Here is a 24626-nt window from a genome sequence, read left to right as displayed (position 1 = left end):
TTTTTATTTTTTATATTACTTATAGTTTATTTAGTTTGTATCCCAGCTGTAGCCTCCTCCCTCATTTCCTCCCTATCCCACCCATCCTCCTTCACCTCCTCCCTGCCCCTTTCTAAGTCCACTGACAGGGGAGGTCCTCCACCACTTCCATCTGACCCTAGCTATCAGATTTCTTCAGGATTGCCTGAAATTTCCTCCTCTGTGGCCTAGCAAGGCTGCTCTTCCCTCAGGGGAGGGGGGGTCAAACAGCTATCCATTGAGGTCATGTCAGAGACAGTCCCTTTTCCCCTTACTAGAGTACTCACTTGGATACTGACCTGCCATGGGCTACATTCAAGCAGGGGTTCTAAGTTATATCCATGCATGGTCCTTGGTTGGAGATACAGTCTCAGAATAGACCACTGTGCCCAGGCCAGGAGCCTACTACAAGGGCCTCTGAAAGACTTTGCCTAACAGTGTATCAAAGCAGATGCTGAGACTCATAACCAAACCTTGGGCAGAGTGCAAGGAATGATATGAAAGAATGGGGAGTTAGTATGACTGGAGAGGACAAGAGTCCACAAAGACCAAACATTTTAGTGGTTCTTAACTCAAAATATGAGTGCCCCTCATAGAATTTTTAAGGGACTCTCAAGCTTCCCTATGGAACTGCATAAGACAAGCCTCCATCATCTGCTCTGCTCTCAGCATTACATTCTAATATCACACTATATAATCCACTCGAGTATCAGCACTGTATGTATTTTACAGTCCAAAGTTTCAAACCCTTTCCACAATTCTCCAAAAACCCAAGGTCAGGTCTGAAATAGTCATACCTCACAGCCTAGTACCACTTCCTGTCTTGCTCAGGGTTTCTGTTGCTGTGGGGAGAGGAGGGATTATTTCACCACACAGCCTGTAGGTCCCCAGCCAGGGAAGCTAGGAGAGAACACAAGACAGGGAACTGGAGGCAGGAACTGATGGAGAGGCCATGGAGTAGTGTTTCCACCAGCTTGATCCTTAGAGCTTGCTCAACCTGCTTTTGTAGCACCTGGGACCATCAAGCAGGGATGGCACTGTTCACAGTGAGCATGGCCATCCATATGAAATCAACATCCATCAAAAATTGTTCCAGTCGGTCTGCTGAGGATATTTCCTCAACTGTGGTTCTTCTAAAATAATTCTAGCTTGTTTCAAGCTGCCATAAAACTTTCCAGCACAGACACCATGCATGCAGGAGATTTAATTTTGTAAACAAATTCCTATGTTATAGTAAAAACTTATCACTGAAAGTAGAGTGTGTACAGTGAAATTGTTTTACACTTATTTAAACCATGTGACATTGTCACCACAACTGGCGAATACCACTGCGTGTGACAACCATGGGACATTGTCATGGAAGATACTAAGGACAGGCAAAAGGGATAAATTTTCACAAATTTGGGGTAACTTGTCAGGACTTAGACCCAAAGCAAATATTTGGTGAAACATTGAAGAAAGCAGATTTTCTGAAATAAATGTTCTGTAGCAACATTAGAAAAGGTTAATCTTTTATAAGATTATGGACCATGCACTCCAGATAGCAGTAGAGTGTTGATTAAATCAGTGGTGCTTAAATATTCTTTATAAAGCTCATGGGTTTGTTTTCCAAATCCCAGTCATGAAAAGCAGAACACAGTAGGTTGGGGGCAGCTCTGTTTTCCAACGATCAGGTAAAATGGCAGTTCTCTCTACTTTGAACAACTCAGACATTAAAGTTGTGCTGTGATAGCCCAGGAAAACAATGGAGAGACTGATGGGGCTCCATTGTTTCCAAGCTTTATTTACAGCTTTTTAGAATTACAAACTACATTTACAAATGTCATCAGAAGCACACACTCTGAATGTCATTTTATGGTCTCTGCACTGAGTAGCAGGTGCATGTTCTATACTTATTTCATAGAAGGAAAACTCACCTGTAGATTTTAACTAATAGTTTGCATTGCATGTGTATTAGCACTGGCTAACTAAAAAGCAAAAGAGTTCTAAAATGCTTTTTCTCATGTCAATTCTGGAAATGCACATTTTTTTTCTTTAATTCCACTGAGCTAACAAGAAAAGAAAGAAGAAAAGAGAACTTGGTCTTTGTGAGCACATCATGCTATCAGACTGCCCAGGCAGTGAGCGGGGCACAGGCTGTGCTGTTTTCAGCATCGCTTCAGAAACCACAGCCCTACAAACCTAAAGCTCTTAGGAGAGTCAGGCAGCTACAGAGACAGTGAATCCTCCATGACATTCTTAACATCATGGCTTCAGGGATTCCTTCTTTGAAACCACTTATGTCCTGGAAGTGGAATTCCATAGTAGCAAAAGAGAAAACATACAGGCTTGTCAGGAGGGACAGACATGTCTCTAGTCATCCAAATATCTACAGATGACATGCACTGACTGCTACATCTAAATCTTATACAATAAGGACCAGTAAGGCATGCAGATTCCAAGCAGATTATAATTTCTATAAACCATCTGGTGAGTGTTCCTCTCCTCAAGAACAAGCCACAGAGAATCCTCTAGCCTGTCTCCTCCCAGCTGAGCCTCATCAGCGCATCTGCCTAGCTGAGTATGGTTTGAAAAACCAGGAGTTAGGACCCACACTCTCTGATATGCAAAATGGGTTAAGGGCCACCTCATAGGACACACACTCTCTGATATGCAAAATGGGTTAAGAGCCACCTCATCCAACCAAGAGGACAGGAGACAGTAAGCTGTGCCCAGCCTGGGATAACCTGTTGTAACATGTACTATGATTGCACTTTACACAATATAACAAAATAGGCTGCTTCCCAGAGGCATGAAACTCAGTACATGGAACCAGAAAAAGTCACTCATTTGTGAAATAGGTCCCACTACAAGAGGCTATATTGGAGAATAGGAAGGGAAGGTATTTGGACAGATTAGGAAAATGAAACATGCACAGAGCAAGAAATGACAAAGGGAAACATGAAAGTTCCTCAGTTAAAGCCAGTTGTGAAGGCAACAGCTGCTCTGGGGTCGGGGGGAGGAATTGAACTCCCTGTACTGCAGGAATTCAAGAAGCCATGACATTAGCCTGTGTCAGCCCACAGTTACCCAAATCCTGGACAACCCCCAATCCATAGCATCAGCACATAGAGGGGGTTGGTGGAGACACTGTCCCTGCTCAATGAAAATGGCTGGAGGTTACTCAGTCAGGATGTCTACCTTTGGCACAATCCTAACTTTAAAACTAGGAAGACTCTCGGGAGAAATGGCTGGTACTCAGGGTAAGGCAAAACCTTCACCGAGCATATGCCAGCACTGTTTCCTGAGATGCCAGGAATAAATGAACTGTGGTAATGTTATAGGCAAATCATGAAGAGCCTTTAGACTAAGGAATTACAGTTGTTTCTGAAAGCCTGGGTGAGAATTGTGATTTTGAACTTTGAAGCCTTTGTACAGCATCTCTGAGCTCAGAGTGTCAGTGAGGATGTCTTACAGGGTTTCCAAATCAGCCTCCAGAAACAGCAAGAGTGGATGTCCCTGAGGGGCAACATGGCACAGATGCCAGCCACAAACACTGGACCCTGCACAGTGCTGCAGCACAACCTGCTCCCCAGCACCCAGGGGAGCCTCAGGAGAGACTTGGCTTTGCTGCTAAGAGCTGTGACTTCCCTCCCTGTTTGCCCACTGCCTCAGTGACAGGAGAGGGGGGTCAGTTCCTGTCCATCTCTTCACATAGATTCATGTAAAGATGAGCTTTGGGATAAGTCTGGAAATGAAATTAAGACAGCAGAACAGGGTGAGGGGGTTCATTTCTCCAAAGTTTCCTCAAAGAAACTAAGATTCAGGTTTTTCTATCATAAAAAATTGCACAGAGTACATGGGGAGAACATAGAGAAAAGACAAAACATGCAACCAGCTCTTTCCTGGATTCCTGATCTCAGTGAGTCAGGGAAGGGAATCTGCCACTGTCACTGTGCATTAATAGTTAGTGTCCTGGAAACCTCATCATCATAGCCATTTACTGACACCTCCTACCAGGCCAGCAGAGGCTAAGGACCGACACCACTAATTTGTGATCTCTGAAATTGAGCTGAGAAGAATCGAGGCCATGAGCAAACACTAGAAGGCACATTGCAGTCCTGTGGGGCCTCCCTCTGTGGAATGAGATTTTGAATCTACAGCCTCTATTACTTACACAGAATTTGGAAGGTTTTCTACTTCACAGCACAGAAATTGTTGCATCAAAATAGTCCTGTGCACACCAAAGTTACAGATGCACAACCAAGGAAAGTGAGCTCTCTGGACCTTTCACTTCCCTGATAATTTGTCCTAGGAATAGGTAAATCAGTAAAAGAAATGTAACTAAACAGCTTATCCAGATATGCAGTGTGAGTTATTTAGTTCACAGGAATGAACATGAATTCTATAGTAATTTGAAAATCTATAAATTAAGGAAATGAGTATGTTAAGAAGAAAACGTTCTTGTTGCCCATGCAGAACACAGTCCCTTGTGCCTATGGTCTGTCAGAGCTCAGAGTCTCCTCTGTAGCTGCTGAAAACCCCTCTTTCTCCTCCTCCTCCCACAGCCTGCCTGGGTTCCTACCACCTTCTGAATTTGCCCTGGGTTGCAGAGCACTTACCCAGGTGGACGTGGCAGAGGAGGACTGTGCACCTGAGGAGATCCTGCACAGCTTATGTGAAGGAAGAATTTAAGGCCTCTCTGCGACATGTTATTTCTGTGTCTGTAGAAGATGACACATTCCTGCTGGGGTCATGGAGACCTGGCACCCCAGTGGAGCATCTTCTCTGCCTGTCGATCTTACTCCCTGTGTCCTGATTACAGCCATCTGGGGAGGGCTGAGAACCAACTTTATCTGAGCTCCCTTGCCACACCTGCGGGACTGATCAGAAAGTTTGCACCAAAGAGACAACAGTTGCTTTTCTCACTTTGCACCTTAGGCTTAATTTTGAGCAATTTCTCCGCTGTACTGCCTCTCTTCTGAGATGCAGAACTCTTGGTCCTCCAATGATTTACATGCCCACTTGAGGGTCCTCCTTCTACAGTGTGTGACAGCCTCTCCCCAGGTCAGTCTTCCCATGGTGCACCTGTTTTGTTGATGTATTTTCCACTGTATCCAAACTCCTAGTTGCAGGATTTTAGCTGTGAGTGAAATCTGAAGGTGAATTGTGGAAGAAATCAGATGCAATGCAGAGAGCTCAAGGCAGAGTTGGAGAGCTGGGGTGACCACAGGAAGATGGGACCCAGCTGAGGCTGAGGACAAGCCGAGCTCTAAAGTCTGAATAAAGGGATGACTCCAGAGGTGGAGCCCAGAGGATTCAAGGCTAGCCTGGCTACAGTGACATTCTCATTTACAAAAGGGAAACAAGTATAATGTTTTTAGGTGGGTGATTTACATTAAGGACATTAGAATTAGAAGAGAAGCCTTCAAAAATAAAAACCTCCTGTCTTATGTCAATAATTAAATAGATAGCATAGATGTAAACATGATTCTAGAGAGAATTGGAAATTCAGAGATATTGAATGTTCTTTTATTTTTAGTCAGGGTCTCTCCATGTAGCCCTGGCTGGCCTGGAATTCACTACATACAACAGGCTTGCCTTGAACTCACAGAGCTCTGCTGACTTCTGCCCCTGCCCACAAACTAAGTGCTGGCACTAAAGGCATGTGCCCACACATTTGGACCTGTTCATGTGTTCACATGTTTGTTTTAATAGTTTATTAATTTCTCCCCATTTTCTCCATCTTTATGTATCTGTAGATATTCCCTCCCTTTAAGTCATTCACAACATTCAATTTTGCTAGCATACAGCCTGTCATCAGCATTTCTGACCAACCCAGTATGTATAAAGGACATGTGATCTTTTTCTCCAGCTGCCCTGCCTACATTACCTAATAATGAACTCATTTTTTAAATGATCCTAAAGGCTAACTTATGAGATCTACACATGGACAGTGACATCACTGCTCATGGGTATGAGTGTGCTTTGATATGTAACATCTCCCCAAATTGCTCTTTCCAGTTACTGAGTGACAAACGAAACTGTCATTAGTATAGAAAAGCCCACCTGTGTTAGAGGCTTGCATTTGATTTCCCTTTATAAGTAATCAGGATAGAGCAAACTCACACTTTTCTGGCATTAGTTGAGGTCAAGGCTGTGTTATGTTCCATCTCTATTCTGCATTTAAACTTAGGAGGTTTTCTCTATCTCTGTCTCTATGTCTCTGTCTGTCTGCTTGCTGTCAGTCTGTCTCTCTATGGTGTGTGTGTGTATGTGTGTGTTCATGATATCCGAAATAAAGAGGCCAGGCCAGCACCCAATTGTAAAGTTACTTTAAGAAATGACAACCCAGGCCAAGTATCCACACGTGGCCTCCCAGCGCTGCCACAGGTTCCTCTTCAATGGAAAAATCTGTGAAGGAAAAATTGGGAAGATGGAGTACACGGTAGAAAGATGAAAGAGAAAGGAAGTGGAAGGGTTTACACACTGTAGAAAAAGGTAGAAATGGAGACTTAATGGCAGTGAGGAACAGACATCATGAGGAGGCCAAGGTGAAGTCCTGCTGCAGCTGGGGTCTTTGTCTATGTCTGTAGCTTAAGTTACCAATAAAGGCCAAGTGGATGTCAGGTTTAGGGCTGCCACTGAAGACCATGTGATTGTCTGAAGGATGTGCTGGTGAGGAAGACATAATGATCAGAATGGCCTCCACTGCCACCCGAGGCCATGGGGACATGTGGACCTAAGCTGCTGCCAGGAGTCAAGTCTGGGTACCTGGTCCTATGGCAGCCAGGGTCTGTTCAATGCCCCAGGTCCATGTTTCCACCAGAGGCCATGGAGATGTCCCTGGTCTGGAATGTGACCTGAATCACTGTTTTGAGCTTGCTCTACCCCTCAAAGGCCACCACCTTGGGAGAGCTGGGCCTGCCCCTGCTCTGCTGTGGGATGGCTTGGGCGAGGAAGAGATGCCCTCCCCACTCCTCACACATTGCCCCTCACCAGCTGTAGCAGGTGGGAGACCTGGCCCTAAGGTCATGAGAGCAGGAGAGTTGTCTCTGCCTCTCCCCAGTTGCTGCACTCAGAAGAGTGGGCCCTGCACCTCCCCTAGGCAGCACAGCACAGGTGGCACTGGTGATGAAGGTACAGGTGATTTGGCCTCAATGGCATGAGAGCAGGAGAGCTGACCTTGCTCCTTGCCTGCTGCAACACTAGGTGGGATATCCAGGGCCAAGCTGGGCCCACCCTGGGGTATGGGTGCAGGAGAGCTGGTGGGCCCACCCTGGGGTGTGGGTGCAGGAGAGATGGAGGCTCACCAACTCAGCTACCACCCAGGCAGATCCAGAGCTTTGAGTTTGTCCACCCCAACACCTGCCCTTCTGTGACCTGCTGGAGAGGATGAAAGGGCCGATCCTCTAGATCCAAAGCTGCCGGATCTCCAAAGACACAGGACAATAAGAGGGCATCTGGGAGAAGTCCCCATGTGGATGCAGACTTGATGGTGTAGCAGATCTTAGGTTGTTGAAATGCTGAAAATTTGTCATGAGCATTGTTGTGTACATGACTGTTTATTTTTATTTAATGTCAAATTTTTAAACTTTTATTAATTACACTTTATTCACTTTGTATCTCCCCATAAACCCCTCTCTCCTCCCCTCCTGATCCCACCTTTCCTCTCCCTTCTTCACGCACTCACCTCCCTAAGTCCACTGATAGGGGAGGTCCCCCTCTCCTTCCTTCTGATCCTAGTCTATCAGATCTCATAAGGAGTGGCTGCACTGTCATCTTCTGTGGCCTGGTAAGGCTGCTCACCCCTCAGAGGAAGGTGATCAAAGAGTAGGCCAATCATTGTATGTCTGAGGTAGTCCTTCTTCTGATTACTATGGATCTCACTTGAGCCTCTGAACTTGAGCCACTGAACTGCCTTGGGCTATAACTGTGCAGTTGTTCTAGGTTATCTCCATGCAAGATACTTGGTTGGAGTATGAATCTCTAGAAAATCCCCTGTGTTCAAATTTTCTGGTTCTGTTGCTGTCTTTGTGGAGTTCCTGTCCTCTCCAGATCTCACTATTTCCCACTTCTTTCATAAGATTCCATGCTCTCTGCCCAACAGTTAGCCATAAGCCTCAGCATCTGCTTTGATAGTCTGCAGGGCAGAGCCTTTAGAAGCCCTCTGTGACCGGTTCCTAACTTGTTTCCTGTTTTCTTCTTCTTCTGATGTCCATAATCTTTGCCTTTTGGGATGAGGATTGAGCATGTTAGTCAGAGTCCCCCTGTTGATTAGTTTCTTTAGGTGTATGGATTTTAGTAGGTTTATCCTATATTATATGTCTATATGAATGAGTATATACCCTGTGTGTCTTTCTGCTTCTGGGACAGATCACTCAGGATGATCCTTTCCAGTTCCCACCATTTACCTGCAAATTTCAGGATTTCCTTGTTTTTCATTACTGAGTAATATTCCATTGTGTAGATGTACCATAATTTCTGTATCCATTCTTCAGTTGAGGGACTACTGGGTTGTTTCCAGCTTCTGGCTATTACAAATAAAGCTGCTATAAACATGGTTGAGCAAATGTCCTCATTGTGTACTTGAGCCTCTTTTGGATATATGCCTAGGAGTGGTATGGCTGGATATTGAGGAAGCACTATTCCTACTTGTCTGAGAAAGTGCCAGATGGATTTCTAGAGTGGTTGTACAAGTTTACATTCCTACCAGCAGTGGAGGAGGGTTTCCCTTTCTCCACAACTTTTCCAGCATGTTTTGTCACTTGAGTTTTTGATCTTGGCCATTTTGATGGGTGTAAGGTGAAATCTCAGTGTTGTTTTGATTTGCATCTCCCTGATGGCTAAGGAGATTGTGCATTTCTTTAAGTGTTTCTCTGCCATTCGATATTCCTCTATTGAAAATTCTCTGTTTTGCTCTGTCCCCTATTTTTAATTGGATTACTTGGTTTGTTGCTTTTCAGCTTCTTTAGTTTTTTAAATATTGGATATTAGATATTTATTAGATATTAAATATTGGATATCAGATAAAGGGTTGGTGAAGATTCGTTCCCGATCTGTAGGCATTCATTTTTTTTGATCATGTTGTACTTTGCTTTACATAAGCTTTTCAGTTTCATGAAGTCCCATTTATTGATTCTTGCTCTTAGAGCCCGTGCTGGCAGTGTTCTTTTCAGGAAATTGTCTCCTGTACCAATGAGTTCTAGGCTTTTCCCCAATTTTTTTTTCTTCTAACCAAATTAATGTTTCCGGTTTTTTGATGAGGTCTTTGATGCACTTGGACTTTAGTTTTGTGCAGGGTTATAAGTATGGATTTATTTGCATTTTTCTACATGTAGATATCCAGTTTGACCAGCACCATTTGTTGAAGGTGCTATCTTTTTTCCATTATGTGGTTTTGGCATCTTTGTCATAGATTAGGTGTCCATAAGTGTGTGGGTTTATTTCTTGCCATAGCCTGCCAGGAGAGTCTAGTGTGTTCTTGAGTGAGGATTAAAATTTAATATCACACACACACACACACACACACATACACACACACACACACACACACACATACACACAGCACAAAGGAGATTTTTTTTTGAGGCTCCGGACTGGACAGCCACAGCAGCAAGCTTTCCCAGCAGCAGCCATAGTAACAGTAAGCAGCCTCAAGCAGCAAGCCTGACTTTTTCTATTGCAGAGCTTTTAAGCCAGAGTAAAACATCTCAGAACAATGGGTTAAATTTCCACAAGGAGATGGAGCAAGAGGTGTGATCTTCACAAGCTATCCCACCTGCTGTCACAAACAAAAGGAGATGGACTTGCAAATTCTTCCCTGACTTCAGTGAATGCCTGGTAAAAGCAGTCTTTCTGCTGAGATTTAAATATCAAAGCAACTGCCAGGGCCATGGCTCCCAACAAGTCTCCCTTTTTATATTTTTAAAATTGGCCATAACTTAAGATTTATGGAGCAGAAGATTGTGCCTGTCTTAGGTTGTATCTATCTGAAGACATATTTTTATTTGTACATGAATTTCATCATTCATGCCCAGCTTTGTGTTGAATATATCCCAGAGAAACTTTACTTGTCATTGACTACCAACCTCTGCTAGGGTAGACACTGTGGTATGATCTTATGCAGCTCAGCTCAGCTCTGACATACTGAAAGGCCTTCAGGCAGGTTTTAGTTGCCATCTCCTTGTTTTAGTTGTGCATCTCCTATCACAAGCCAAGTCCAAAATAACACTCCATAAAGGTGACTTAGCAGGTGACTCCTTTTGTAAATTACCAAGTCTGAGAATCATTCACGGAACCATAGTAAAAAGGCTGTCGAACAATCAGAACCATTTGAAAACTTACCAATACAGTTTGTTAGTTTACATTGAAGTCAAGAAACATTAAAGTTTGAATCTTGTTAACATTTCCAAACAACAAAACAAAAGGAGAATTTATGTAGGCAGTTACAAGGCCTCCCAACAGTTTTTGAAGCAAGCTTGTTTTGGTCTGCTGAAAACCAGAATCAGAACCAAAGTTTCACAGTTAGTCCTCTTTATTTTTATTTTTTATTTTTATTTTGTTGAGAATTGTCCTTATTAACAGAACAATCAAGTCCAGTCCATTGTATAAGAGGTTTTTCTTCATGATGTCTTCTCACAGGAGCAGAATGAAACAAAAACTGGGTCAGGAGCTTAAGTCCAATGCAGCTTTTCAGTCTCAGTCAGGGCAGAATTTATGACTGTCTGCAGCAGGAACATCCTCCTTCTGGGGAACAACTGCAAACCGTACCAGCCTTTCTGGGATCCACCTGGCTCCCTCTGCGTCCTGTGGAAAAACACAAACATGCCCTCTTCCCCACATTAATACAGGGTCAGGGCCCTGCCATGTTTCAGTAATCGGATCTTTCTATTTTAATTGGGCATAATTATCTTTGGTATTAGGATGCCACAATCGATCAGCCGTTAAAATGGCCTTGTATATCCACATTCAAAAGATTTAAAATAAAGAGAGCATAATTACTATAATTCTGTGGTGTTTGGGGATATAGCTCCCCCCTTTTTATTGTTTGCAATTGGTTCTTAAGAGATCCATGGGCTTGGTCCACAATTCCTTGGCCTTGAGGATTATATGGCATGCCCGTTTTATGATTAATACTCATTTGTGCACAAAAACGTTGAAAAGCTAGACTCATATATCCGGAGCCATTATCAGTTTTTATAATGGAAGGAATACCAATTGCAGCAAAACACTTTAAGCAATGACTTATAACATGTTTGGTGGCTTCTCCTGTTAAGGGAGCTGCCATGATAAATCCTGAAAAAGTGTCAATTGTTCCATGAACATATTTTAGTTTCCCAAATTCTGGGACATGAGTTAAGTCCATTTGCCACAAATGGTTGGGAGTCAAGCCTCTAGGATTGACACGATAATGAGGTACATTAAAATGTTCAGGACAAGAGGAACATGATCTTACAATTTGTCTAGCAGCTTCTCTGGTAATACTAATTGTTTTCTTGAGCTCTTGCTATTTTGATGATGTAATGAATGAGAATTTTGAGCCACTTCTTGTTGAGTTAATCCAACCAAACTTGTGGCTTGATCTGCTAAATTATTTCCTAAAGTTAAAGGTCCAGGAAGCCCCGAATGAGCCCTAATATGTCCTACATAACAAGGCTGCACATGGCTCCAAATACTTTGTTGAATATCTCTAAATAGATCTTGTATTTGTTTATTAGCTGTATTAACATATGTTACAGTCTCTAGGACTTGCAAGGCTTTAGCTATATAATGGATATCATTGTACAAGTTGAAAGAGGTAGAAGCCATATTTTTAAAGATTGCACCAACAGCATTCTACAACTTGAGCCGAGGCTGGCAATGTCTGTAAAACAAAAGTTTGTCCCTGTATTACACATAAAGCTTTTCCATTTGAAGATTCATCTGTGAATAGTGTTGGAACCTGAGTGAATGGCTTTTGTTTAATTATTTTAGAAAATACAAAAGCATGCTCATTGGCAAATTGAAGTAATTTATCTTTTGGATAATGATTATCAATATGTCCTAAATAATGAGCAAAGCTAGGGCCCAACAATCTGCATTTTGAAATAACCAATCTACTTGCTGTTTGGTAAAAGGGACTCCAATTAATGCAGGTGCTCTACCAAAATACATGTGAGATTTTGTGTGAGCCATTGGAACTAAATTAGCAACTGCTTTATAATATGGTGTCAGCGCTCAAACAGGAGACACAGGCAAGTGCAACCATAATAATGGTCCTTCTTGCCACAATACAGCAGTTGGAGTATGAACAGTAGCCAAAATATATGCACCCCATTCTTTTGAATCATCAATATATTGAACATGTTGCTTTTCAATAGCTAATTTTATCTTTTGTAAAGCATCAGAGCTTCTTTGGTAAGTTCTCCTTTTGACAAAGGATTAGCCTCTCCTTTTAAAATGTAAAAAAGTGGTTTTAGCTCTCCTGTAGTTAATTTTAAATGGAGTATTAGCCAATTAATATCACCTAACAACTTTTGAAACTCATTTAAAGTTTTTAGGTTGTCTTTCCTTAATTGAACTTTTTGAGGCATAATAGTCTGAGGATATAATGTCCCAAATATTAATAGGGTGGTTTGTCTGTACCTTTTCTGGTGTAACCACTAAACCTAGATCCTTTACAGCTTGTTGTAAGTGTGTAAAAGCACTTAATAAAATCCCTTCATTTTTATGAGCCAGTAAAATGTCATCCATATAATGAATAATATACACAGAACAATATTCCTCTCTAGTTTTAAAAACAGCTTGAGCCACAAATTTTTGACATAAAGTTGGACTGTTTGCCATACTTTGAGGTAATACAAGCTAATGATACCTTTTCATAGGTTCTTTAAAATTTACAGATGGCACGCTAAAAGCAAATCTTTTACAATCTTGAGGAGCAAGAGGAATAGTATCGAATTGCTGTCCTGTTTTTTTGTAGATTTATTCTCCAGCAAGCATGTCATAAGTTATAGGAAGTCCCTGAGCTCGATTAAGTTCAGCTGTAGCTTGACAATGCTCTGCAAATTCTGACTTCCATAATAAATTATCTCCTCCTGATAAGCATGCTCTTGCTAACTATTTCCAGTCCCCTAGGCAGAGAGCCTCAGTAGACAAAGCCTGGGTAAAAGGTGCTATAGGACTTTATTGGCAGCATGCACATTTTAATTCTCTTATTTGTTTAAAAGGTATAGGAGCATGGACTCTCACCATATTACCCTGTCCATCAGGTTGCTCCAGAACTGGAAAACCATAAAACTCAGATACATCTTCTTCATTTTGCTTGGCTTCTTGTAAAGAAGCTTGCAAAGGGGATAGAGTTGCCCGTACAGTGGACAAAGGAAAAGATCCCCCTGTCTTTTGGGCCACTGCAACTGTAGAACTCCCAGGAGGAGGGTCCAAACCTGCAACCAATGATAGGGTTGGAGTGGGAGATTGAGCTTCATATTCCCTAGTAGTTAATTCTCTAATTTTTCTGTTTATTTCCTCCAAGCCACACTCCAGTCTTTTAATTTCTTTTTGCCAAGGCTTATACTTTGTAACATGCATAGCCTGAATTGGAGGGTATCTTTCAGAATAATACTGATCTGGTTCTTCCTCCAAATCTGCAACCTCATTAGAATGTAAGTCTTCCTCAAAATCTCATTCTGGCAAGAAATTACTGTCATCAGGAGGGAAATATAACTCCTCTGGAGGAGCTGATGGCATAATATCATTTTCTCTTAAAGCCTGCCATCTTTCTAACCTCCTTTTCTCTGAGCCTGAAAGTTTAGCTTTCTCAGTTTTCTGTTGCTTATACAGACTATCTTTAATTGAGATCCATACAGAAAACACTAGGCTAATGCCTTGTCCCATTTTTGGATTTACTCACTGCGCCCTTTCTAATTATTGATGCCAGCTTGCCAACAACCATGGTGTCCTTCACTGATTCCCTGTATCTCAAGTCCCATGTTCAGGCACCAATCTGCCGGAGACCGCCAGCAGAGTCAAATGGGTTCTTGAGTCGGGAATGAGGATTAAAATTAATAAAAGCACACAGCAAATAGGAGACTTTTTTTTGAGGCTCCGGACTGGACAGCCACAGCAGCAAGCCTTAGCAGCAACAGCCGTAGCAGTTTCCCATATATTGAACCACCCCTGCATACCTGGGATGAAGCCTACTTGGTCATAGTGGATGATATCCTTGATGTGTTCTTGTATTCAGTGTGCAAGCATTTTGTTGAGTATTTTGCATTGAAGTTCATAAGAGAGATTGGCCTGAAATTCTCTTTCTTTGTTGGGTTTTTGTGTAGTTTAGGTACCAAGGTAACTGTGGCTTCATAGAATGAGTTGGGAAGTGTTCCTTCTGTTTCTATTTTGTGGAATAGTTTGAAGAGAATTGGAATCAACTCTTCTTTGAAGGTCTGGTAGAATTCTGTGCTGAAACTATCTGGTCCTGGTCTTTTTTTGGACGGGAGACTTTCGATGACTATTTCTATTTCTTTAGGGGATATAGGACTATTTAATTGATTTATCTGCTCTTGATTCAGCTTTGGTAAGTGGAATGGATCAAGAAAATTGTCCATTTCATTTAGATTTTCAAATTTTGTGGCATATACACTTTTGAAGTAAGTCCTAATAATTGTTTGGATTTCCTTGGTGTCTCTATTTATGTCCTCCTTTTTATATTTGATTTTATCGATTTGGATGGTGTCTCTCTGCCTTTTAGTTAGCTTGGCTAAGGGTTTGTCTATGTTGTTGATTTTCTCAAAGAACTAGCTCTTGGTTTCATTGATTCTTTGAATTGTTTTATGTGTTTCTAATTGATTGATTTCAGCCCTGAGTTTATTTCCAGCCATCTACTCCTTTTCGGTGTGTCTGCTTCTTTTTCTAGAGTTTTAGGTGAGCTATTAAGTTGCTTGAATGAGCTGTCTGGAATTTATTCTTGAAGGCACTTAGTGCTATGAACTTTCCTCTTAGCACTGCTTTCATTGTGTCCCACAAGTTTGGGTATGTTTTGCCTTCATTTTCATCGAATTCTAGGAAGTCTTAAATTTCTTTCTTCATTTCTTCCCTGACCCAGCTGTCATTGAGTAGCAAGTAGTTCGGTTTCCATGTGTGTGTAGGCTTTTTGCTATTTCTGTTGGTGTTGCAGTCCAGTTTTATTCCACAGTGATCAGATAAGATACAGGGGATTATTTCATTCTTCTTGTATCTCTTGAGGCTTGCTTTGTGACCAACCATATGGTCTATTTTGGAGAAGGTTCCATGAGGTGCTGAGAAGAAGGTAAATTCTTTTGTGTTTGGTGTAAGGCTCTGTAAATGTCTGTTAGGTCCATTTAATTCATGACCTCTGTTAGAGACATTGTTTCTTTGTTTAATTTCTGTTTTGTTGACCTGTCCTTTGTTGAGAGTGGGATGTTGAAGTCTCCCACTATTAATGTGTGGGGATCTATGTGTGGTTTAAGTTTTAACAATGTTTCTTTTACAAATGTGGGTGCCCTTGTATTAGGGACATAGATGTTCAGGATTGTGATGTCTTCCTGGTGGAATTTTTCCCTTGATGAGTATGAAGTTTCCTAATCCATCTCCTTTGATGAATTTTGGTTGAAAATCTATTTTATCAGATATTAGAATGGCTACTCCTGCTTGATTCTTCGGTTCATTTGCTTAGAAAGCCATCTTCCAGCTCTTTACACTCAGGTAATATCTATCTTTGTGACTTAGGTGTGTTTCTTGTATACAACAGATTGCTGTGTCTTGTTTACACATTCATTCTGTTATTCTATGTCTTTTTATTGGAAAATTGAGTCCATTGATGATGAGAGAGATTAATGACCAATGGCTGTTAGATCTTTTGATTCTGATGTTGGCTGTGGTCATAAGTTTGTGTGCTTGGTTGCTTTCTGTTTACTGTAATGTGGTTAATTATTTTCTGTGTTTTCTTGAAAGTAGCTAGTATTCTTGGGTTGCATTTTTCCTTCTAGTGTCTTCTGTAACACTGGATTTGTGTGTAGGTATTTTTCAATTTGTTTTTGTCATTGAATATCATTTTGTTCTCTGTCTATGAGGACTGAGAGTTTTGCTGGGTATAGTAGCCTGGGCTAACATCTGTGTTCCCTTAGGGCCTGCATGATATTCATCCAGGCCCTTCTGGCTTTCATAGTCTCAGTTGAGAAGTCAGGTGTGATTTGGATGAGCTTGCCACTATATGTTACTTAGCATTTTTCCCTTGCAGCTTTTAGTGTTTTTCTTTGTTCTGAATTCTTACTGCTTTGATTATCATGTGGCAGGAGGATTTTCTTTTCTGGTCTAATATAGTGGGTGTTCTGTAGGCCTCTTGTATTCTTATTGGCTTCTCCTTTAAGTTTGGGAAATTTTCTTTAATGATTTGGTTGAAAATATTCTCTGGGACTTGGAGGAGGGAATCTTCTTTTTCCTCTATTCCTATTATTTTTAGGTTTTGTGTTTTTATGTTGTCTTGAATTTCTTGGACCGTCTGTGTCCAGAATTTTTTAGATTTAACGTTTTCTTTGACAGATACATCTATTTCTTCAATTGTATCTTCCACACCTGAGATTCTTTCTTCCATCTCTTGTAGTCTATTGCTTATGCCAACCTCTGTAGTTCTTGTTTGCTTCCCTAATTTCTTTCTCTCCACAATTTTTTCCATTTGTGTTTTCTTTAATTTTTTTCAATTCTATCTACAGATCTTCAGCCTTTTTTTATTTCTTTCACCTATCTGACTGTGTATTTTCCTGATTTTCCTTCAATTCCTTCAGCTGTTTGTTTGAACAATCCTCTGTTTCTTTAATTTGTTTCAGTGATTTAAGTATTTCCTCTCTAAATACCTCAAACTGTTTGGCTGCAACTTCCTGTATTTCTTTATAGATGGCCATAATCTCTTTTTCTTTATCTTCCTTTATTTCTTTACAGATGACTGTAAGCTGTTTGAATTTATCTGCCTCTAGGTCTTTACGCATTTTATTTGTTTCCTGTGTTACCCTCTTCATGAGCATAGAGGTTATGTCATCTTCTTGAATTTCAGTTAGGCTGGGGTGTCCAGGGCTACTTGCCACTGGATAACTGGGTTCTGGAGATGTCATATTGGTCTGTCTTTTGTTGGTTGAGCTTTTACACTGGCCTCTACCCATTGGGCTATCTTGGGTGTTGGGTGTTAGTTTCTGGTGATTCCTGGAATCCTGTATTGGAGAGAATCCCCTTGGCAGGAAGATGGTTTTTCCTGAAGGAAGCCTCCTCAGCTTTTTGGGTTTGGTCACTGTATGGCCGGTGTTGTATGGGACTTGCCAGAGCTCACCTCAGGCATACAGACCTGAGTGGTAACTATGGTCCCTATTAGTGGAGAGGGCTCTTCTTTTACCCTGAGAATTCCTGGAGACAGATGCCCTGCTTCTGGGTTTCTTGCTGTAAATTTATTGAGCTGCTGCTTTAACCTGGGTGTCCCTTGGTTTAGTCATTTTGTTAGGGATAGCTGGTTGCCACTTGGAGCACCTGGGGATTGATCTCAGGGATCCCAGGCTTCTGTAAGTTTGAGGGTGGGGCTATGGGCCCCAGTACCAAAGTGGTAATCTGTGGCAGGTGATTACTGCTCTCCTGGCAGCAGCAGGCTAGTTGGTGCACAGCAGGTCCATGGGTTGGGCCAGTCTGTGGGACCTTACCAGGGATATACTGGGGGGCCTAAGTCTCCCCCGTTTGCTTCCTTCCCTGTCGGGGATTTCTCCCGACAGGGACTCCAAGTCTCTGGTGCTCTGTGGCGCACAGTTCTGTCTGTGAAAAACTGTTGGCACACAGCAGGTTTCTGGACTCATGGCACGCCTGCCCACTGGTCTGTGGGACCTTTTCTAGGGACATACTGTGTGGCCTAAGTCTGTCCCTGTTTGCTTTCTTCCCTGTGGGGTTTTCTCCTGAAAGAGACTCCCAGAATCTGGTGCCCTGGGGCACACAACTCTGTCTGTGACAGAGAGCTGGGTGTACAGCAGTCTCTGGGCTCTACGTGCTCTCTGCTAGAGCCCAGTTCAGTAATGGTGGCTCGCACCTGCCATTCTGCAAGACCTTTTACAGGGAAAGATTGGGTGACCCAAGGCCAATACTGTTTCCTTTCTTCCTTGTGGGTTTTTCTCCCGACTGGGACTCCCAGTCTCTGGTGTTTTTGTGATAGTTACCCATTTTAAATTTAACCTTAAGAAAATACAGCCTAAACAAAGAGACGAGGTAAAACTCAATCTTGTACTCAATTATAATCTTTAGCATAACTTTTAATCTGCTCTTTTCAAGCTAAAATCAAGGCAAAACTTTTAATTAAACATAATTTATAAAGGGGCTAGCAAGTCTTATTTATCATATTGTATTAAAACTTAACAGCAAAAAATTAAACGACAAAAGTTTTATTTAGCATTAAACAGAGAACTAAACTTAGCCTGCAACCCTCAAAAAATGGACTATTCTGGCCATACCAAATCTATAGGCCAGAAAGAAACACTATTAAATCATTTATTTAGGTACTATCCATCAGGCATATATTTTATACAGTGGTTAACAGTGATCTGAATATAACCCTGCTTAACCCTGGGCTAACATGGAACTGTTGTCCTTTTTGTCCTGTAAAAGAGCATAAGCAAACGTTTTGCATTGAAGAATCTCCAGCCTTTTAAAATGAAGAACAACATATTTTATAGGTTTTTATTACATGATATATTGTAATAACTAAATTTTTTTTTAATTGGTTAAAACAGAATTGCTTGGTTTTCCTTTTTAAAATTAATAAAATAAATAACCAAGGTCTTTTGACCTCCCCCAAAGGGTTGAGAAACTATTTTTAAGTTTTTTGTTAGACTGTCCAAGGATTACCATTTTAAAATAACCAATAAATTTTAAAATGTTTTATAGAATTTAAGTCTAATGGTCCAGGACGAAACTCAGAGGTGTTGATTTGCACTGTCTCATGTCCAAAAATATTAATATCATCAGTCACATTTAAGTCCACAGTTTATCGTCATTTTAAGTCCACAGATATACATATACACACATAGAAACATATACACACATAGATTCCAGAAGGAGCAGAGCCCCCTTAGCCCTCTCTTCACAAAGAATAAGGTCCCACCGACCCTCTCTTTTTGTCCTGAAAAAAGTGTAGCAGTTACAGGTCTTTTCCCGGGAACTGGGGCATCCCCCAGATTCCCTTGACCAGAATGGAAACTCTCCAATTTTTCCAGATCTCGCAAGCAAACCCGAAACCAGAAACCAAAACAGACAGCTGGCAGATAAAAACAATAACAGTGACAAAGACAAGAACAACTGTGGTACCTACTTTTTAAACATTTGCATATTTTTTTAAACCTGTTTTTGTAATATTAAAACAAAACATCCTCCTTAGGAGTGAATTTATAGAGCATAACCATGATTTCAAAAGTCAGAACTAGATGTAAATTTCAGAATTTATCAGTGCACACAATTTAAACTTTAAAACTAGAAGTGGCTCCATCCCTCTGGCCCATGTCCAAGAGCCAACACTGAATGAAGCTCCTGGGAGAAGAGATGAGAGGAGGATGGTGGCAGGGTGAACTGCTGCTCAGCTCAGCAGCTGGTAGAGGCTGGTCTTAGGCTGATTCAGAGGGTGTGAGCATTCCAATCCACCCAGTTCTCTGCAAGCCATCCAAGCCTAGCTTCTGGTAGGGGAGAGGGAAGGAGGCATGTAGTGTCCCCGATTTTCCTGCTCACTGAGCTACGGCCCTGTGTTCTGTCCCCGCCAGACTGGGGGCCTTTTTTCTTTGTTAGGGTTAGAGAGAGGTGGGTGCAGGAGGCCATTCTGAATTATGAGACTTGGCAACTTTATTTTTCCCATCTGACTCTGTTTTATACTCATTATCTAGGGCTTGTCTCCTAAATTATTTTCTGCTGTCAAATTACACAAATCTGTTTGAGCTCCTTTATGAACATTTGAAATAACCTTAGAAGTACTTTTTTTCTGCCTGTTTGGCTGCTCTAATTTTTAAAGTAACTCTTTAGCTTGTGAGATTCCTTTTTGTTTACCTTTACTCCTTGTGTCTTGAAGGACTGCTTGAGACCCTGTAAGAATAAGTCATGCTTGCTCAATTTTTGTCCAATAATTCGTCATTTTGACTTACCTCAATGGATCAAACACACAGATGGGCAGTCCCATGGAGATCTCAATGCATAACCTTCAATCACTTCCCATGTGGAAGCACCAGATCCTATGTAGGAGTGTGGGTACACAAAGAAGGACATTCAATTTGATTCCCGTGCCTCAACCCCATGTTGGGCACCAAGTATGTCCCGTCCAGTAGTAGTTCAATGCGATCCTAAGCAGGGGTGAAAAGAACGTGTTGGGAAAGAGACACAAAGAGGGAAAGCAAGTGTACAATCTGATCCAGCTCTCACTTATTTGAAAAATTTCACACAACTTTATAGGGAGAAGGCAGGAAGGGAAAATGTGTCAGCAAAATAGTTCACAAAATTTAACTGGGTGATTAATGATGATGCAGAATAAGACAAGAATGTTTACTAAAAGAGATACTACAAGAATGTCAGCTAAGATATCTAAAATTGTCTAGCGTGACAAACAGAAATAAAGAGTGCAATGGAAAGAAGCAAACATTCTGCAGACCTAGTGCATGCTGGGTGACTGTGGCACTGAGGGTGCACTACATCCAGGGAGGAGAAAAAGTTTCCTCCTCTACAACATGGACTCAGCCTGCCCATCTCCTCATGTTGAGAAAATGTGTGCAGAGCATGGTTTATGTCAGGGCTGAGCAGTACCTGTCCACCCTGTGTTTATGAATCCATGGGCTTGATTTTGCCACCATCATACAGCTCACCTTTACCATGGGATCAGCACATTCGTTTATGCTCTTCACCCACTGTGAAGAAGTAAGATTAATCCTTTCCTGTGCACATTTCCTTTTGTTTAATTTGGAATTTTTTTTCTGAGTCAGCGTTTCTCTATGTAGCCCTAGTTGCCCTGGAACCTGATTTAAAGTCTAGGCTGACCTTGAACTCAGAGAATCTCCTGTTTCTGCCATCTGAGTGCTATGATTAAATGCATGCGCCTCCACCACCCATCTTATATTGGATTTTAAAATAATATTTTATTCTTATAATTATTTTTGCTTTGTGACTGTTGTGTGCTAGTCTGGACTCATCCTGTAGCTCAGGCTGGCCTTGAACTCACTATCCTCCTGTTTTGATTTCATGGTTATAGACTTGAGCCACCAGGCAAATGTCTGCTCGTGGGTTTATACAACTTACAGTTGTGTGGTTTATTTCTTCTCCTCCATGTCCTTGGTGTGTGAAATGTTCTCTCATGTTACCTAGTTAAATTCCATTCTTTTTGTTAATTTACATCCTGTCTGAGGCTCTAGGTCTCACTCAGAGTGTAGACAGAACATGAAACAGATCTTCTCTGATCTTTCTTTTTCCACTAACCAGTTTTCAGTTATTTCTTTAGATTATGTGTAAGTGTCAACACTGAAATTACTCGATTCTGGGTGTGAGTGGGGTCCATGCTTGTGACATATCCTCACACTGAGTGACAGATAACAGTTTTACTGTGGGAAGTAAGTCTCTAAGTGTGTGTTCTGCACTGTAAAGTATGCCTGTGAGTGGGTTCAGCTGTGTGAAGTCTTCCTGTGAGTGTGCTCAACTGTGTGACTTGTGTGACTGAGTCCGTGTTCTCTCACATGAAGTGTGCTCTGGGCAGGTATCTGATTAGTCTCAATTAAGCAGGCATGCTGCAAGCCCTCAGGTCCGTGGAGTATATCAATAGTGCAGCTGAGTAACTATCTGTGACTAGTTTCCTACTTAAATTTGGATTTTTTGAGCCCAGATAAAGCACTTTGTCTATGGTCTCCATTCCTTTGACACATCTAAGCTCTGTCTTTCATAAGTAACTCATCAAGATTGTGCAGTGTACCTGAATGGCATGGCAGACATTCGAGGTGTTCTTCATGTTCTGACTAGCATTCCTTAACAAGGGGAGGCCATGACCTGATCCCACATCCTGACACTTCTAGACAGTGGCTGTTTCTACTTTGACTGTTTTAAATCAGGCCATAGGAGCACCATTATGCAAATGACAGGATGCTTCTCTGCATATCATTTTGGCTCTGTGTATGTGTGTGTGTGTGTGTTCTGCATCCTGTGATAATTTATTCTCAAAAAAGTGTTTCCTTGTATATTTTTCCAAATATAAACAACTGAGGCATTGATTTATTGAAAATGTCATATTTAAAGTAATGGGCTGTGCCAGAGAGATGGCTCAGCACATATGCAAACTGTTTTCTAAAAGACTCAAGTTCAATTATCAACACTCACCCTTGGGTGGCACACAACTGCCTATAAGTCTAGCTCTAAGAGTAATTGACATTTCTGGCCTCCAGGATGACCTGCACTCAAGTACACACACACACACACACACACACACACACATACACACACACAAACACACACACAGACACAAACACAGACACAAACACATACACACACAGTTAAAAGTTAAATCATTTTTTAAAAAAATTAAAAGTAATCTGGGCATGATGGCACATGCCTTTGATCCCGGCACTCAGGGAGGCAGACGCAGGTAGATCTCTGTGAGTATGAGGTCAGCCTGATCTACAAAGCAAGCCCAGGATAGCCAGGGCTACATGGAGAAACCCTGCCACAAATTCCAAAATAAATAAATAAATAAAAAGTAATGTGCTAAAAAAGACAGATGAGAGCCATTTCACACACCTCCTTTGAAAACCCATTGAGAAAGATAAACTTCATGTGATATCTGAGTGGGAATGCAGTTTAATATTGTTTTATATACTTGCCATCCACACACAGAGTAAACAGATGGAATGTTAAAAGGATGTTTTCACATATCAGTTTAAGCCACAGAATGTTCCTACTATGTCATAATATGATGGCAACATATTGGATTGTATTAAGGAGTGTACAATTTTACCCATCATTGATTAATCAGATATTTAATTTCCTGTCCCACAGTGACCTTAAAAAATTTAGTTATATGCTTTTCAGTGCAAATAAACACAAGAGGACTGACTGTGGCATAGCCATGGGACACAAGAATCTGGATACAGTAGAACAGAGAGCCATCTTTGAACTTCATTCTTGTGTGGAAGATAACACTGTCCAAAATGTAGAGAACCACAAAGAAGCTCATGAGCAGCAGGATGGTCCGGGTGGCCCTTCGCTCTGGGGATGCTTTTGGAGAAAGTTTGGTGCTGTGAAGATGCCGGGCCTGCTTCATGTGTCTGTATAAAAGAGTCACCATGTACCCGCTGGAGAACACCATGAGACTGATAAGAAAGGCTTCCCTGAAGACCACCAGTGTGGAAAATGTGTTTTGTCTGGAGTAACTCAGTGGGAGAAGTGAGCAAGACTGAGTAACATACATAAAATTATCTGAGGTCGAATTGGGGATGGCACTTATTGATACCAGGAGGTAACTGCTAAAAGACATGTAGAGAATACAAAGAAAAAGGGCACAGGAGATGTCATGGGGAAATTTATGTTTAAACTTGTCTAAGCAGCAGCTTCTAGGGCTGAGGATGATGGTCCAGAGGACATTCAGCAGACAGGCAGCACAAAGGGAGAGGCCCCTCAAGAACCTGTGCAGATAGATAAGGGATTGGCATGTGGTGGGGTCCCACCTTCCCTGAGACATAAACATGTCTGCAGCTATGAGTCCCATAGTTAGCAGCATCAGTAGTTGGGTCAGGGCCAAGAAACCAATGGCAAGATCAATGAGCTTAGGCCTGTGTGCACCAATGACCATACAGAGATGGAAGACGAAAAGGATGCTGTTGGCTGAGATCCCAACACTCATTTCAGAGAACAAGGTGATTTTAATGTTTGTGTTAGTGTGGAGTATGCTGGCTTTATTCATTGTATGTGTGTGTATTTGAAGTACCAAAAATCTGAGGAGAAAAGAGAAAACTCTTCATTCCAAATACTGGTAATGAAGCATTACCCCCCAACACTGAGATGGCAACAACATGTCAATTCATCCCAATTCCACCTCATCCAAAAAGAACTCAGCTCCAGCTCAGACTCCCTTGAGGCCATCCCCATAGTCCCCATTGTCGCCACTGTCCTGATGCTTCCTATGCAAAACTGAACTGTGCAGACCATTGTAGGCCTGTCTCAAAATACAAACTTTCTTGTACATTAAACATTTCCACAAGTTATAAAATATTAACCTCTCCTGATCCACATGTTTGGTTTATTCAGGGGTAATAGCTGCATCTCACTTGATTGTCAGACCCACGTGCACAGGGTCATTTATCTCACTGCCCTCTTCATTGCTGGCCAAGTAGTCATTCACTCTCTTTTTCATTCAGTCATTAATCATTCATTCTCTATGTCTCTTTCTGTCTGTCTCTCTCCCCCTCCCTGCCCCTCTTACCTCTGCCTCCTCCTCCTCATTCTCTCTCTCTCTCTCTCTCTCTCTCTCTCTCTCTCTCTCTCTCTCTCTCTCTCTCTCAGTTTTTCAAGTCAGGGTTTCTCTATGTAGTCCTGGCTGTCCTGGAACTCACTCTGTAGACAACACTGACCTAGAACTCAGAGATCCTCCTACCTTT

The 24626-nt window shown here is 41.7% G+C and overlaps 1 pseudogene; it reads right to left on the bottom strand.

Annotated features, from left to right (window-relative positions):
• Positions 1-23001: 23001 nt before the first annotated feature.
• On the bottom strand, positions 23002-23932 carry LOC110543174 (vomeronasal type-1 receptor 44-like; annotated as a pseudogene).
• Between the last annotated feature and the right edge of the window lie 694 nt (positions 23933-24626).

Source organism: Meriones unguiculatus, chromosome 5 (assembly GCF_030254825.1).
Source record: "Meriones unguiculatus strain TT.TT164.6M chromosome 5, Bangor_MerUng_6.1, whole genome shotgun sequence".
NCBI lineage: Eukaryota > Metazoa > Chordata > Mammalia > Rodentia > Muridae > Meriones > Meriones unguiculatus.
The sequence above is the reverse complement of the archived record's forward strand: the minus strand, read 5'-3'. Positions and strand labels throughout refer to the sequence as shown.